This window comes from Copadichromis virginalis, linkage group LG16 (assembly GCF_057382275.1).
Source record: "Copadichromis virginalis isolate Kocher_CV1m ecotype Utaka linkage group LG16, C_Virginalis_male_GT1.1, whole genome shotgun sequence".
Taxonomy (NCBI): domain Eukaryota; kingdom Metazoa; phylum Chordata; class Actinopteri; order Cichliformes; family Cichlidae; genus Copadichromis; species Copadichromis virginalis.
The window spans coordinates 1,805,178-1,820,524 of record NC_140633.1 but is presented as its reverse complement, the minus strand read 5'-3'; the positions used below and the strand labels follow the sequence as shown (position 1 = coordinate 1,820,524).

Below are 15,347 nucleotides of genomic sequence, written 5' to 3'. Positions count from 1 at the left end.
GAAGACGGTTACATGTTACCAACAGCACAAACAAAGCTGTCAGTGAGCGCAGCTCAAACTCTGCGACTCACTTCTTCAGTTCATCAGCAGCCTCTCCGCTGTCGTCCTCAGGAACGGAGAACTTGGCCTTGAGCGAGCGAGCTTGAGTGATGACTGTCTCCATGCTCAGCAGCTGGTTAATGAAATCCTGCACACAGGACAAGAACAACTGTCTGCTCAATCCTGACAGCATGAGACCCCAAGACTGTCACATTTATACACATACGTGGTTTTTCCTACGTGGAACGTTATAGGCTGAGTCTCGGGGTGTAAAAGGCGTGTTTGGAGTCACAGTGGATACATGGCATACTTAAATGTACTTTGAGAAAGCCAAGAATGCTTTTACACAACAAGACTGTCCAGTCAAGCCGAACTAACATGGTGGGGTTTAGCTGTGCAGCTGTACAGTGTTATTCAAAGAAAAGGGGCTGTATGGATACTGAGTGCTAGTGAGAAGAACATTTTTATATGTGAAGAAGTGATGATTGTTCTCAGACTTTAGGACAGTATTAAAGCATATGTTTAATGCACCTAACGTGTGATCAAACTCAATAATAACAATCTCAGTCTCTGCTTTCGATCACTGATAAACACATCCGATATCAGCAGAGTATAAAAGCTTTGAGCCCAGGTGGGAACAGCCGAAGGAATTACCTAGGTTTAGAAAAAAGTTAGCCATCACTGAGGAAGCACTGGAGTTTGTTACTCCAGCTCCCACTACAATCCCACTGCACCACACCCCTGTTTTCATGGTTCAACCATCAATGGCCATAATAATTATCAGCCAAGTTCTCAGCCATGGTGCACACTGTCCAGTCTACGTACACCTCATGTACAGCACATACTCAACTACAACAAAAACACAGTTAACAATCAATCAATAATGTATTTAAAAACAAAACTTTTTTGGGTGAATCTAATGATACTTTCTTTTAAACTGAATCATTTGTGGAAAGTCCGGTCGAGTTTTCACTGACCTCTAACTTCTTGTAGTCCTGGTTGGGGGACTGCAGGAGCTTGCTCGCTTGAACTGTAGCTTGCTGAATGGTTTTTTGCACTGATGGAATATCTTCAGCAGACTCTGAAAGAGAAGAAATGACAGTGTTTCCAGAGTGACAGAAAGCTGTGATTAAAAGAAAGACCTGCCACGTTTGTAACCTCAATTACTGTTAACATGAGAAAAAGCCTAAAATTGAGTAAACCTGCAAACTATTATCTTACTAATACAGATCCTTTTGAAATAAACAAAACCTTCACAACATTTTATAATAATCTTTACAGAGATTAAAACATATCCACAAAGTCTTGATGGATTATTATTGGAGTTAATTAATCCAGCTATTTCAGAGGATCACAGAACACATCTGCAAATAGAAACTAAGCCTTTTGTCCAGGAATATACCCACATGTGCTTTGGCACAAGGAAAAACTCCCTTTAAACAGGAAGAAGCCTTCAGCAGAGCCAGGCTCAGGGAGGGGCGGGGCCATCTACAATAACCTCAGTTTGATCTGAATTAAGAAGCAGAAAGTTAGCGGCCATCCAGGTCTTTATGTCTTTAAGACATTCCTGCAGTTTAACTCATTGGTGTGTGTTATCTGGCTTCATGGACAGATAGAGCTGGGTGTCATCAGCATAGCAGTGTAAATGTATGCTATGTCTTCTAATGATGCTGCCTAAGGGAAGCATGTATAATGTAAACAGAATTGGTCCTAGCACTGAACCCTGTGGAACTCCATAATTAACCTCAGTGTGTGAAGAGGACTCTCCATTTACATGCACAAACTGGAGTCTATTAGATAGATATGATCCAAACCTTCACACATTCACGTGTTATCAGCACGGAGCGTCTCTGTCAACCTCTGGAAGTAAAGCTTTTAGTAAGTGTCATAAGATCAAAATACATTTTTTAAAGAAGTGAAACGAGGACATTATTGTTGCTATGTTTTGTATTTTGTAGTCCAGACTTAATCAGAATTAATTTGCATACAACCTGGATATGCACCAAAGCATTTCTGACCTGCTGAAACATTCTGGGATATTACAGAATAAATGAAAACTAGCTTTCTGGTTTAATTAGAGAAAAGGTCTGAGTATCACAGCAGGACGTTAGCTGATTGAGGTTTCTCCAAAGTACTAGAAAACTCTCCTCAGTGATGTCCTTACTAGTCCTTACCATTGGCTGTCTCTAGACTCAGAACTGGTCTTAGCAGTATACCGTCAACTTAGAGACGATCCAGAAACTAAGACCTGTTATAATTATACGTGAACTCTCATTAGCTAAATTAATGGTTGCACTGCAGGTGTCAGGGAACAACAGCAACACGACTGAAAGATCTTTAGCTTCTTCTAAAAACCAATTCAAATTATGCCCTGCTCCAGATGTGACAGTCTGAAGACGAAATCTAGACTTTTCTGTATCCTGGAATAATTATCAATTTATTGTGTGTAGAATAAAATAAAGAGTGGGTTTTATCTGATTTCTGATCATTACTGGAGAAAACTTGACTGAAAGAAATTCATGTTGGGGAAACTTTCCAGGCTCCTTTCACAGTGAGGGTTGGGTAGCTAGTTAGAGTAAACAAACTAAATCACATTTACCTGCATTTTAACACCAGGGTCATGTTCTACCCATCATGCCTACGCAGCCCTGAAAACATCACGTGTCCATCTCTGATACTTATAAGAGCTCAAAACTGGCCCAAACCCTGATGGAGTCCAAGGGCCTGCAGTGCAGAACACATCTTGAGCCCAAATCTTGGGGGGCTCAGGATTTGGGCTTTTTCTGCAGCTCATGGGCTGCATTCACTGAACCGACCACAAACTCATCTGTGCACCAAAGTACACAGTGAGACGTCCTTTACCCTCACATCACTGGACACTTCCAGGTTCTGGGTTCCATTCACTCTATACCAGTGGTGCCCAAATCTTTTTGCATCACAGCTGTGATACAGAACGGCTGTGTGGGCGGAGCCTGTTTCGCTTCAGTGCCGAAAAAAAGGGGTTGTATTTTGATGTAATGACTGTGTCGATGCAATCAGTCATTACATCACTCAGCTCAGGACTGAGCTGTGTAGACGCCAGCGTGTATCATACAGTGCATCCACTTGCAGCCCTCCTCGTTTCCCAGCCGTCGCGCCCCCGTCTGCACATCCCCACACAGTCCTCATGTTTCACAGTCAGTGATTGTAAAGAGTTCCTCTGCAGTGGCTCTGCCAGGAGCCTGTCTGCAGAAGTCATTCCTTTGTCCACCTGCAGAGGAAAGCAGCTACCATGCACCTTATCATTAAGCACTCGATAGGCAACTTTACAGGAGCAGAGCACAGACGCAGTTTTAGCAGAGACACTGTTGAGCACGACGGTTTAGAAGTGTGTGTCTGAAAAAGCCCTCTGACTTGTCTTTGTGCTCTGGATGTTTGGCGTCTTAGCTTGTTAAGCTTTAAACTGTCACAAACTTGCACTTTAAGACAGACACGCTGCGGCCTCTCCTCATCACCCACCACTGCGCAGGTATGCTTCATCTTATCTTCTTTGGCTTGGAAACATATTTGGTGATGCTTCATCCTCTGCTTTGTGTTTGTGTGCGAGCCCCGTCAAAAGGCTGTGCATTATGCTGGCAGCGTCCAAGATTTCTACTTTTTTATTCATGCAGCTTCTGTTTTTTTTTTCTCCATTAACATCTCAGGTTGCATTTCATTTTCTTAGTACTTATTTTAATATCTTTAGTTTTTTGTATTTCGGTCTTACTGTAATTTACCTGCTGTGGGCTTAGAGTTATTTTCCCTGATTTTATTTCATATAAACGTGTTTTTCAACCAAACGGTGAGGACTTACCTTCTTCCTTCAGAATAGTTGCATGAAGTATACAGGGCAGGAGGTGACGGGCCAGGTCTGCAGGTTTCTGCATCGCCATGTAGTGCAGAACCTAAAGACAAACCCCCAAAAAGTTTAGTTTGCCTGGCTTCTGTTTTCCTTTTGCTCTTTCAGATCAACAGAATATTTTTGCACAGCCAACAGGCTGCCTCTGAAGAAGACTCCAGATAAACGGTGACCTTTCTCTATGATGGTTATTCACAGAGGGACCAGTCATACCCAGATCTTTAAATCTGTCATAAGACTATCAGTGAGCATTATTTTTAACTTTCTCTTTTTGGATAAACAATGTCTTTAAAAGACAGGCAACATTTTCAGTGACGGTGCAAACTGGAGCTCCGAGCTCTGCTTTCATATGTGCAGGAAGAACATGCAAACGCTTGGCAGGGACCTGCCCGGGTCCAAATCCAGGACCCTCTTTGGGTGAGGAAACAACTAACCCCAGTTACTGTTTGTCCCTTTCCCATAAAGCCGACCGGATCATTAATAGAAGCTGGTTTAAAGTTGTTCTTCATTTAACACCATCACACCACAGAAAGCTGCTGTGTGTCAGTTAAACATCGTGTGTGACAGCATCAGATCCTTTTTCATCAACATGTGAAAATGCTTCAACATGTCTGTGAGCACAGATCTGTGTTAAACTGACTTCTTCAACATACATGAGCCAAAACGGTCCCATGGCAGAAGCTGATCCTGAAAATCAGCAGAAACATTCATGAAAACACTTTGTGATCCACTTAGTAAACACGTTTGGCTTAAAACACGCATGTGGCAAAACGAACGACCTGCTTCAGACCTTCTCGGCCTCCTTGGTGTCATCAAAAAGTCTTTTTTGGCGTCGTGCAGGTGTGACCCTGCAGTCTCCCAAGCCTCCACCCACATGTTGCCTGGGATCTTCATCCTGGGACTGAGTGTCCCCATCACCATTGTGTTGACCTTCTCATCAACCACTTCCTCTTCTACGTAATCCCGAGGTGAATACCAGCGCACAAAATCCTCCAGGACACAGCCGGGGTTGGCTGCCTGTGGACAGAGACACAAACTCGTACTTTAAATGAAGTAATGTGTAAATATATTCACTGACACCTCATACTGGCACTGACGACTCGAGCAGGGCCCACTCACGACACCACTGCATTCATGGACCCAAGCACACCAGGCTGTCACTGAACATAAAATGTCATTTAGGCATCAAAACGATTTCCTTCTGTTCAGGACTGGAAGTAAATACGTGTGATCTGGCAACAAAAATGTTTTACTTTTTTGTGTAAGAGTAAATCTGAAAATCTATGAATAACAAATCAATTGTATTTTAGTATTAAAACCAGTTCAGACTGAATAAAGAGCTCGTCCACACTGGATCAGAAACAGAGACATGGTGGGAATAACCAACACTGTAGATTCAGGGCAGCTGCAGCATGACTTACACTGTGTGCTGGTCATTATCACTGCATTACTGCCTCAGATCTGCAGGTCTCTGCAAAGACAAGGTTCAAATAACCTCTGAAGATGATTTATAAAACTGCAATGAGCTGTTTGAAAACTGACGACCACGTGATCGTCTGGTGATCAGAGGTTTCTGCACTCACGTAGCTTCTCCCAGCATGACTGCATCCATCATGCCACACGTGTCAGTGACAGAGTCACAGCTTTCCACAGCGTAGGCTGATCAACAGTCCTCTTATTCCACACTAGTTTACTTGTAAAAGCCTACATGACATTTATTATTAATTCATTAATATCCCATTCATTAACTGCACAGAGAAGACGGTTCCTGAAAATGAAACATGATGCACAGATATCAGACTCAGTCAGCTTCAGCTGAGGTTAATGACATTTCTGTGAACCACTTATATGAGATCTGCTTTCATGGTTTTGTCACACAAAGGCCGCCTCTGTACTGTTACAACCGCTTTCTTTTAGTTCTAATTATTAACTGCAGGTCTTTGAACATGGAGCGAGTGGGGTTGGGTTAACTCTGACTCTAAACTGCCCACAGGTGTGAATGAGAGCATAAATCAGAGGTGTCCAACTCCAGGCCTCGAGGGCCGGTGTCCTGCAGGTTTTAGATGCGTCCTTGATCCAACACAGCTGATTTAAATGGCTAAATGACCTCCTCAAAGTGTCTTGGGTTAGGGCTATCCTTTGTTGCTAGTTAGCCTGACCTGTATCCCCAATGTTAAGTTTGTACATGGTATGTATGGTCGATTAGGTCATCTCAGTTGCAGGCAACCAACAAATAAAGCTTATCCTTATCGTGGAAGTTCTCCAGAGGCTGAACTAACCATCTGATTCAGGTGTGTTGACACAGGGTGAGATCTGCAGGACGCCGGCCCTCGAGGCCTGGAGTTGCCCACCCCTGGGTTAAATGTTTGTCTGTCTCTCTGTGTTCGCCCTGCAACTGGCGACCTGTCCAGGGTGAACCCCGCCTCTCGCCCTATGGTATGGGATAGGCTCCACCCCGTGTGACCCCGACTATTATTTTCAACATGCTGTATTTGGAATAAATAACAGCATATGATGTGTTTGCACAGTGAGGCAGTGACTCTGACCTGTGAACATAGAGAGGCTCTGCAGAGTTGAGCAGAGTCATGTTGTTGTAGGGGTGCAGCCTGCCCTCAGCTCTGCCCTCAGCTTGTGTCGCCTCAGTCTCGCCCTGGTCACTCAGGCACTCGAAGAATTCCTCCTCGCTGTCACTCCACGAGTCCCAGGATTTTCCTTGAGACATCTCTCTTGTTGAACTGGAAGCACTGGTTGCACACTCTGGTCCTTGGCGGCTCTTCTGGCAGGCACCTGAGACCCTGTGTTCCTTTTCTTTCCCCTCGGGTACCTTGTGAGATTCATCTCTGGCCTTCTTCCTTTCGATACAACAATTCAGCATCTGTCCAGGAACAAAAACTCTTTTCACACATGGAAACATAACACTGCTACTTGTGTTCAACAGACAACACGACATAAACAGGTGTTTGGGAGTTTGAAGATGCTGTATCACACTGAGCATCAGCTCTCAGAATTCATTTTTCTCTTTATCACCTAAACATCGTTCCAATTATCAAAGTTAACACAACACTTTTGATAAACCACTGGAATTAAAGTTGCAAGTCTACAAATGTGCATGATGTTGTTTTTTGTCTTTTAAATCGTTCGATTAGTCCTTGCACTTTGTGCACTGTGTGGCTACCTGGAACTTCTGATGCAAAAGACAACAGCGAAGATCAGGAGCTCCACCTGCCAGCCTGCAGATTAGGAAGCACAGAGATGGATATGAGTGAACACCAGTGTGTTAACAGAGAAACAAATACTGCTTAAACAATTTCAAGCAAAGTTTTAGTTAGAGCACGGCACAAACACTGCAGGGGCTTTTGTGCCTGGTATTATGTACTTGGATTTTTACATTTTGGTCATTTGTCTGTTATTAGAGACGGACGGAGATCCAACATGACTGACAACAAGACCAAAGCCTGATTCTAAAGTGTCGGCTCAGCTGGACAAAGTACAGACATCCAGCATTTGACTTTATTTATATGGCACAGGATAAGAACCACAGAGTGCTTCACAATAATATGAAACAGCACAAATCTAGTTCAAAGCCAGGCTAAATAAATGAGTCTCAAGCTGCTGTTTATAAAAATAAATGCAATCAAAGCAACATAATGATGGAGGCAAAGCACTCCACAGCCTGGGGGCCCCCACTCTGACAGATCCATCTCCTCTGGTCTCAAAATGTGTTTCTGTCTTCTGTCTGTGTCCAAGTCAACAGTCTAACGAGGTCCCACAAATGTCTGCAAATAGGTTCTGCTCTTCCACGAAGTCCTTTGAGATCCCGACTGAAATCGGCTGGTGCCAATATCTGCTGAGTGTTGGCCACGAATAAAGCAGCAATAACAGAGTTCAACGAGAACAACAACTTTTCATTATCAGTTATTCTTCACTCTCTCCACAGCTGATGGACCAACAGCAGCACACAGAGGACAGTGGTACCAGATACTTTGTATGCCGTCACCATCTGACAGAGGAGCTCCAGGGCTGAAAATATATCCTCAACCTCAGGTTCAACTAACGAACTGACCCAGTCACAGACTTCCAGGGAGGCTTTGGAGTATCATTCCCAAGTTCAAGCTCAGCCCCTAGTCCCACTTCTTAGAAAGGGAAACCGCTACTGTAGTCTGCTTATCCCGAGGTGGGAAACCAGGACAGTCCAACAACATCCACAGACTCAGTGGGACTCGCACCTCCAGCCCAGGAGTCCTGCCACCAAAGAGTTATGTAACTCGTCACAGACCTCGCCAATTAATATCAAATCAAATATCAGCTGGTTCAGTCCCAACTGATGGTCTCATTATTCAGGTTTCACACAAGAAACGTCTCATGACGGGTAAAAACAACGAGCTCTCTCAAGACTTTTGCAAAACATGCTGGTGGCAGTGGTCACAGTAGAACTACTGAAGGTTCCAGCGCACTTTTGGTAAAGTGGAAAGAATATTATTTCACCATAAATGGGCCACGACCAGGTGCTTCCCACAAGATTTCACACAGACCAGTGAAAAGAATTATCAGAAGAGTCAAGGCCCAGTTATGAAGAGCCACAGAAAGGCCTGGAATCAGCAGGTACGACTGTTTCAAAGAAAACAATATGGGCGCAAGAGCCACAGAAAAAAAGAGAAGCGTGAAGTGTGTTTAAAGTTTGCTGAACAAGTCTGTGAAACGCTGGCAGAATATTATCATCTGCATTCATAAAGTATCCACAGGCGTCTTTGCCTGCTCTCCTGTACACTCATGAGTTCACACCTACCTGCCCCTCTAACACCATCGTTACATTTGCTGATGATGCGACAATCATCAGCGGAGAAGACGGCGAACAGGCAGGAGGTTAAAAACCTGACAGGCTGCTGCAATGAACACAACCGTCTGCTCAGCGCCATCAAAACTAAGGAGATGTGACCTCAGCAGAGGGAAACACGTTCCTCTCCACATCAAGCAGACTGTGTTCAGCGAGTGTCCTCGTTCCTGGGGACTCACGTAGCTGAGGACCTCTCATGGTCCAAAGTCAAAGACTCCACCTCAGGATGCTGAGGAGGAGGAGGAACCATCTGGAGAAGAAAGTCTTGGTGGCTTTTTTACCACAGCACCATAGTGTGTCCCCACCTACTGCTAACAGCTTGGTATGCTAACTGCTCGGTGGGTCATTAAGACAGCACAGAAGAATAGTGCCTGTCCCTTTCCTTCCCTGGAGGACATGGTCAGCACTCGCTGTCTCAGGAGAGCCAATCAAATCTCATCTCATCCTGGACAGCACCTGTTCAAGAAACAGGACAGCCAGGCTAAGAAAACAGCTTTTCCCCTGGACCATCGATCACTGAACACTAAGCTCAGTGAACGGACCGAGTGAGCCTCCCTCCTACCTGAGACACTCCTGTGTAACATTCAGTATAATGTTCACTAATGCTGCCAAATGTAAGCTTACATCTAATACAAAACACCAGCATAACACGGGACAATTACACCCTCCCTCCATGGCTGCTGCCATCCAACCAGTGCAATACTCCTCTGGTTAAATGGTAAATGGACTGGTTCTTATATAGCGCTTTTCTACTCTTCTGAGCACTCAAAGTGCTTTACACAACTTGTGCATTCACCCATTCACACAAGCACATTTTTCTAGGTGCTTTCTAAGTAACATTCTCTCTCTCACACACACACACACGCGCACACTCCGATGAACGCATCGGAGAGCAATTTGGGGTTAGTATCTTGCCCAAGGATATTTGGCATGCAGCCTGGGGGAAGCCAGGAATTGAACCACCAACCTTCCGATCAGTAGACGACCCGCTCTACCGCCTGAGCTGCAGCCACCCTATTTTATTGCTATTTTATTCAGTTTGACGAATGAATGATGAGTGTAAGCAGGTAAGAATGTATGTAAGCTCTGCTCCAGTGTAATGCATAGGTACAACAATACGCTTTAACTTTATAGTTTGGTCACTTAATTCAATTCAATAAAACTTTATTGATCCTGAAGGCTGACCCCAATGGAAATTGGGTTAAGGCTGCCGACCTTTGCCAGCGCCATCTTACCCTTCTGACCATACATACATGACACAAACATCACATGGGGAAGACAGGTCAGAGAGGCATAACAATGGAAAATGCACCACATGAGGAAAGATAAGGAGAAAAAAATAACTCCCCCCAGACTGAGCTCCAACAGGGAGATCAGTTTGAGAACAGAAAAAAAACACCTCTGCACATGAAAAAACTCTTAATACACGAAAGAAACACATGACAAGCAACAGGGATGGGTAAAGGGTGAGAGACAGCCAGTGTAGACAGTACATCCGGGCCTGCGTGCGCTGGTCTCCTTGATCCACCGTCAGCATCGGAGGGGAATAAGCGTCGAAGGCGTTTGGAGGGGGGAGGAGTGTACATCTGCATGTGTATATATGTCTGTGTAAGCGTGTGCGTGTCCAGAGTTCAGCTGAGACAGTGTCCTCCTCCCTGCCAGGCTAAGTAAACAGTCTTCCAGCCAACCCAGGTGGCCTTGCATGGAGTGGGAAGAACAGTCTAAACACAGTCGTTATCAGGGAGTTGTTGTTCGGCTCCAGCCTTGAGCCCACGGCTGGGGCCGAAGGGGTATCCGCATAAGTGATGGAGGTTTTTACTTTAGTGCGAACAGCTCATATGAATTTCAAAGCTGTTCTAACACTCCGACACTGGTCTCTCAATCTCCCGTTGGAGAGCCGTGAGCTTCTCCATGATGTTATCAAACTTGCGCTCCGTGATGTTGTCATTCTTGTGCTCAGAGAGCCGATTCTGAGAACTCAAAGACACGACGTCGTAGTCTCACTCCAAGCGCTTTATTTGTTACGCCATTTTTCTCCACACCAACAACAACCCTTCGCGGGCAACAGTACTCTCGCAGTATAACAGAAAATAACAAGTTAACAACGACCGCAGTGAGCTTCTCCAAGATGTGATCCAATTTGCACTCAGAAGTCTTATTCTGAGTATTCACAGCAGCCGTAAGCTTCTCCAAGATCTTATCCATGCTGCACTCAATGAGCTCATTTTGAGAAACTCACGCCTCTTCCCATCGTTTGAATCCCAGCGGGCAGCCTTGTGGGGGTTTGAACAGCCGGTTCCGCTTTCTTAATTCTTCGATAAGTCAGGGCCAAGCCAGCTCCGATCAGCCAGAACCCTGTTACCATGGTTCCGAACAGGTAGATCTCTTCAGCACTCAGGCTCACCCGAGCCCAGACTTCTCGTTGAGAAAGGGGTGTCAATTGCATTCAGGGACCAGTTGATCAAATCCATAATTCCTCTTTTAGGTTTTAGAGAACAGACTGTGAGAGAATGTTCCAGGGAAAAGTAATACAAAAAACACGAGAGTAAACAAGGACACAAGAGGCTAAGCAGGGAAGCTAAGGGAGAGGAGAAAAGTGCGACTGCCTTTGTTAAGAGCAAAACTCTCTGAATGCTGTAAACACACCGTGTTTGGGTGGCTGCATCCCAAAAACACCACAGCAACACTGAAGTCTGGAGGTGGGAGCATTATGATTTTGATGTTCCCAAAAAAAATGTGTGATTGCTTAGAAAAGTTATGCATAAAAACTTTATAACAAGCTGCAAAAGGGACTGAGCCATTAAATCTAACTCCAGGAAGGATGAATGGAGACATTGTTGATTAAAATCTGCTGCCATCTACCAGGATGATGAAGATGAAACAAGGATGGATGTTTCAGCAAGACCATGATCACAAACACAGCCAATGGAAACTGTTGGTTTCAGAGGAATCAAGTAAAGCTGCTGGAACGGCCCAGCCAATCACCTGAGCCGAATCTGTGGGAAGGATCCACGGAGCATTCGGGATTTATAGACTGTTTGTGTGGTGAGTGGGTCAAAGTCATGAGCAATGATGGGACTGGTTTCTCCATACAGAAGCTGCCATGAACTGTCATCACCAACATTTGTATAAAGTAATAAATAAATGTCTGTGTGTTTAATGTCCCTGTGTTACCGACATCTGGTGATAATTTCACATCAAAGCACCTTTAGAAATATATTTGCTTAGAGAACTGCTGACGTGTTCAATACTTATTTTACCTGCTATAAAATGAAAATGTTAATATGTGTGACATCTTTAAAATCAAAGCAGCACGAGCCTGTGAGGTACCCACCCACAAATAACATGGTTATTTTCCCACCGGTAACGCAACTCAAGGACAAACTCCTGCCAGAGGTGTCCAACAGCCCGCAGCCCACCGTAGTAATAGTTGACCAGACACACACACAGAGCCAGACGGTAGGTCAGACTGTCACTGGGGGCTGACTTCAGCTGGTGGAAAAGGTTCTACAACGAGGGAAAAGACCAGCATGAAATCAAACAGCAGGACACCAAATTTAATACATTCTAATAAAAATCCTGACAAAGTACTGACAGCACTGAGCCTGTCTTCACTCTGAAACTTATATTGGACCTGACCTGAGTGTAACCTTGAGTGTGCGAGTGGTGAAGAGGCAAACATACATAATCAGAGGTTTTCTCTTGCTCCGATGTCCCACTGGAGTTGGACAGCTGAGTGTTATTCTTACAGTCAGACTTCTCCACAGCAGCATCTGGAAACAGAGACACAAACACAAATAAATAAGTCTGTCATTTAGAAACTCTGTTGTTTTATAGATGTTAGAAGAATTAAACAAGTGGAGCTCACGTAGTCATCACTTCATGATAAAACACAGGATGCTGATCGCTCAGTGGCAAAAGCAGGATGTGACCAGAAGTAGACAATAAAAATAAGAACGCTGCCTGATATCCTGTTTAAGATGACGCTCTTGTGCTTTACTGAGCTGCTGTCAGATGGGATCAATATCTGTGGCCAGCACTCTAAGACATAAATGCAATTACGGCTGTAGTTTTAAGATTCAAGGCTGTCTTAGCTCGAGCTCGAGCTGCTGAGTGTGACGGGCTCAACAGTAACCAGGAAGGAAAAACTGTTTGTGAAAAGAAGCAGAGGAGCCACATCAGTACGAGTCAAACTACCACACGGAGGAAGTAGGAGGCCCACACAGAGAACAATGAGGAAAAAAAGACACTTTATTTGTCCTTGATTATGTTCTTTCTATCGGTAGCTTGATTACATCCATCTTATCTGCTGCGTATCATTTGGTGCATGAATTTTAGCCTCTTGGCTTAGAAATAGTTTCCTCTGTGCTGTTCGGACAAAAAACAAAGCCATAAAAAGTCTTCACACATCACACAACAATGTGTATGTTTGTAATGGATCCAAGTGTATTAGCAACCAGAAAAATACAACATTAAGGTCAGTGCACTTAATGCACTGACCTTAATGTAGTATGTAGCGGTGTGTTTGAAATCTGTACTGACTAGTAAAACCTCTGTGGTCAGCCCCAAAGCATCATGGTCTCCGTTCCTGAGTGTCCCACTGATCAGTTTAACTTACCCAGTAAACACTGAGGATTTTCAGCCGTCCTGACTCGAACTGACCAGTGAGGAGCTTGAAGAGGGTCGAGGTCACTGTTGGGTGATAAACAGAGTAAACAGTAGAGGAGAGTTTCTGATACACTTTTAGTTAAAGGGTTTTTATAAGTAATGAGTCATGTTTGATTACATGTGACGTAGTCCTTCACCAGTAATCAAGATAATTACACATGTAAGCATTTCCTTATGTCACACTCAGTTTGTCCCTTCATGCACAAGCTTGTTAGACCTGTGCCAGCTCTGTTTGGGCCTTACAATCAAACCCATGTACGTTTACCCTTTTAATAAACTGCTCCACCCATTTCCTACTTTACGAGTGAAATATGAAGCAATGCAGTGTGTACACGGATGCAACACTCAGTGCTCAGCGCAGCGTTTTGTGTGCTATAGTGCAAGTGAACAGCTCACTCCCATCAAAGCTTTTCCATTGGATCGTTAACACAAACACCAAATGTCAGGAGGACATGCGCCTCAAACTGGAGTTGTCTTTCTAGCCCGGGTACTGTGTTATCCTTGTCTGTATACCGAGCTTCTTATTAATAATCAGCTCTGCACAGGAGCAGAAGCAGAGTCCAGCCTGTTGCTCTTACAGTATAATACTCATAAAGAAAGTACAGTAACCGTGGTTAGTCACTGAGCAGCCCGGTGCGTTTCTCTTGATTTCTTTAGTCAGGGTAAATTCATTCACCTGCACGGGTTAGCTAAACGAACTTTACAAAACAAGTTTCCCCGACAGCCGAGTGCTCACCTAAGGACCTAAGTTACGGATTAGCTTACACACACATTTAACTTACCGAAAATAATACGGTGGGGCCTCAGGTCCTCCTGTCTGGTAGTCCAATTTACTGAAGAACACCTCAGGCTGTCACTTTGAAATAGCCGGTAATGTAAACGCTGGACCTCTCAGCATCTGCCATTCCCGAACAGACACATGCAAGTTTGTCCGTGACTGCAGCCGCGCTGTACATTTATTTCAGTTTCAATATTTATTTCAGTTTCAATATTTTTTTCAGTTTCAATATTTTTTTCGGTTTCATTTCAAGGTGGCATCGTTCTGATCCCATACACACACAAATTGATTTACAAGTACAAAATATTTATGAGCACAATTTGAGCCCATATACTCTCTCTACCACAGCTGCCTTTGAACTTGCCTGGCCAGGTCTGAGTCCAGCTTTGCTACTCCTGCCAGGTCACATGACACAGGGGTGTGCTCTGATGTCGGCAGGCAGGTCAGTGGAGCCCTCTGGTGGTGGATATATGGCAGTGAAACAGGAGGAGGCCTGAGAACAGACAGCAGGCTTAACTAGCAGGACAAAGTAGCATGTAGTACTTGAAGGGGTCATCAAAGCCAATCAGCTCTCAGGAAAATGGAACATCATATAAATATTTCTCTTCTTTGATTTTCATCAATGTATTTCCTTTGATAGATTTTCCGTCAACACTTCTGCTTGATTAGAAGCTCATAGGCAGTTCCTGTCACTCTACAATAAAACAATGTAAAGGCTGCGCTCTCTGCCCTCCCTAATTTGACATATTTTGTTGTTTTGTGTGTGTGTTTGTCTGTGTGAAGTTTTGATGTGTATGTGAAAAACACAATTTTGAAAACACTGGAAAAAGACCTCAAGACATGTTTTCCTTTACTTTCTATGAAACAACAATTCCCACCAAGGCTTTTCAGTGTGAAATTTAGTGTATAGAAAATACCTGTGCCAGGTTGTCTCCATCTAGTGGTGAACATGGCCTCACCACTACATCAGGTGAGCTTTTCACTGTGCACAGTGACACAAAAGTCATTTAACAATTTAAAAAAAAGCAATGTTACAGATTCAGTAAGAACTGAAGTTTATCATAATCCTTCAAGTTTCACTCAGTAACAGCAACTTTTTAATATTATTGACTATATTTTAGAGTCACATTTATATGAAATGTCAAACAATC

The 15,347-nt window shown here is 44.0% G+C and overlaps 1 pseudogene; it reads right to left on the bottom strand.

The window, feature by feature from the left end:
- LOC146690043 (rab3 GTPase-activating protein catalytic subunit-like) overlaps window positions 1–14,271 on the bottom strand; it is a 28,665-nt pseudogene extending 14,394 nt beyond the window's left edge.
- Between the last annotated feature and the right edge of the window lie 1,076 nt (window positions 14,272–15,347).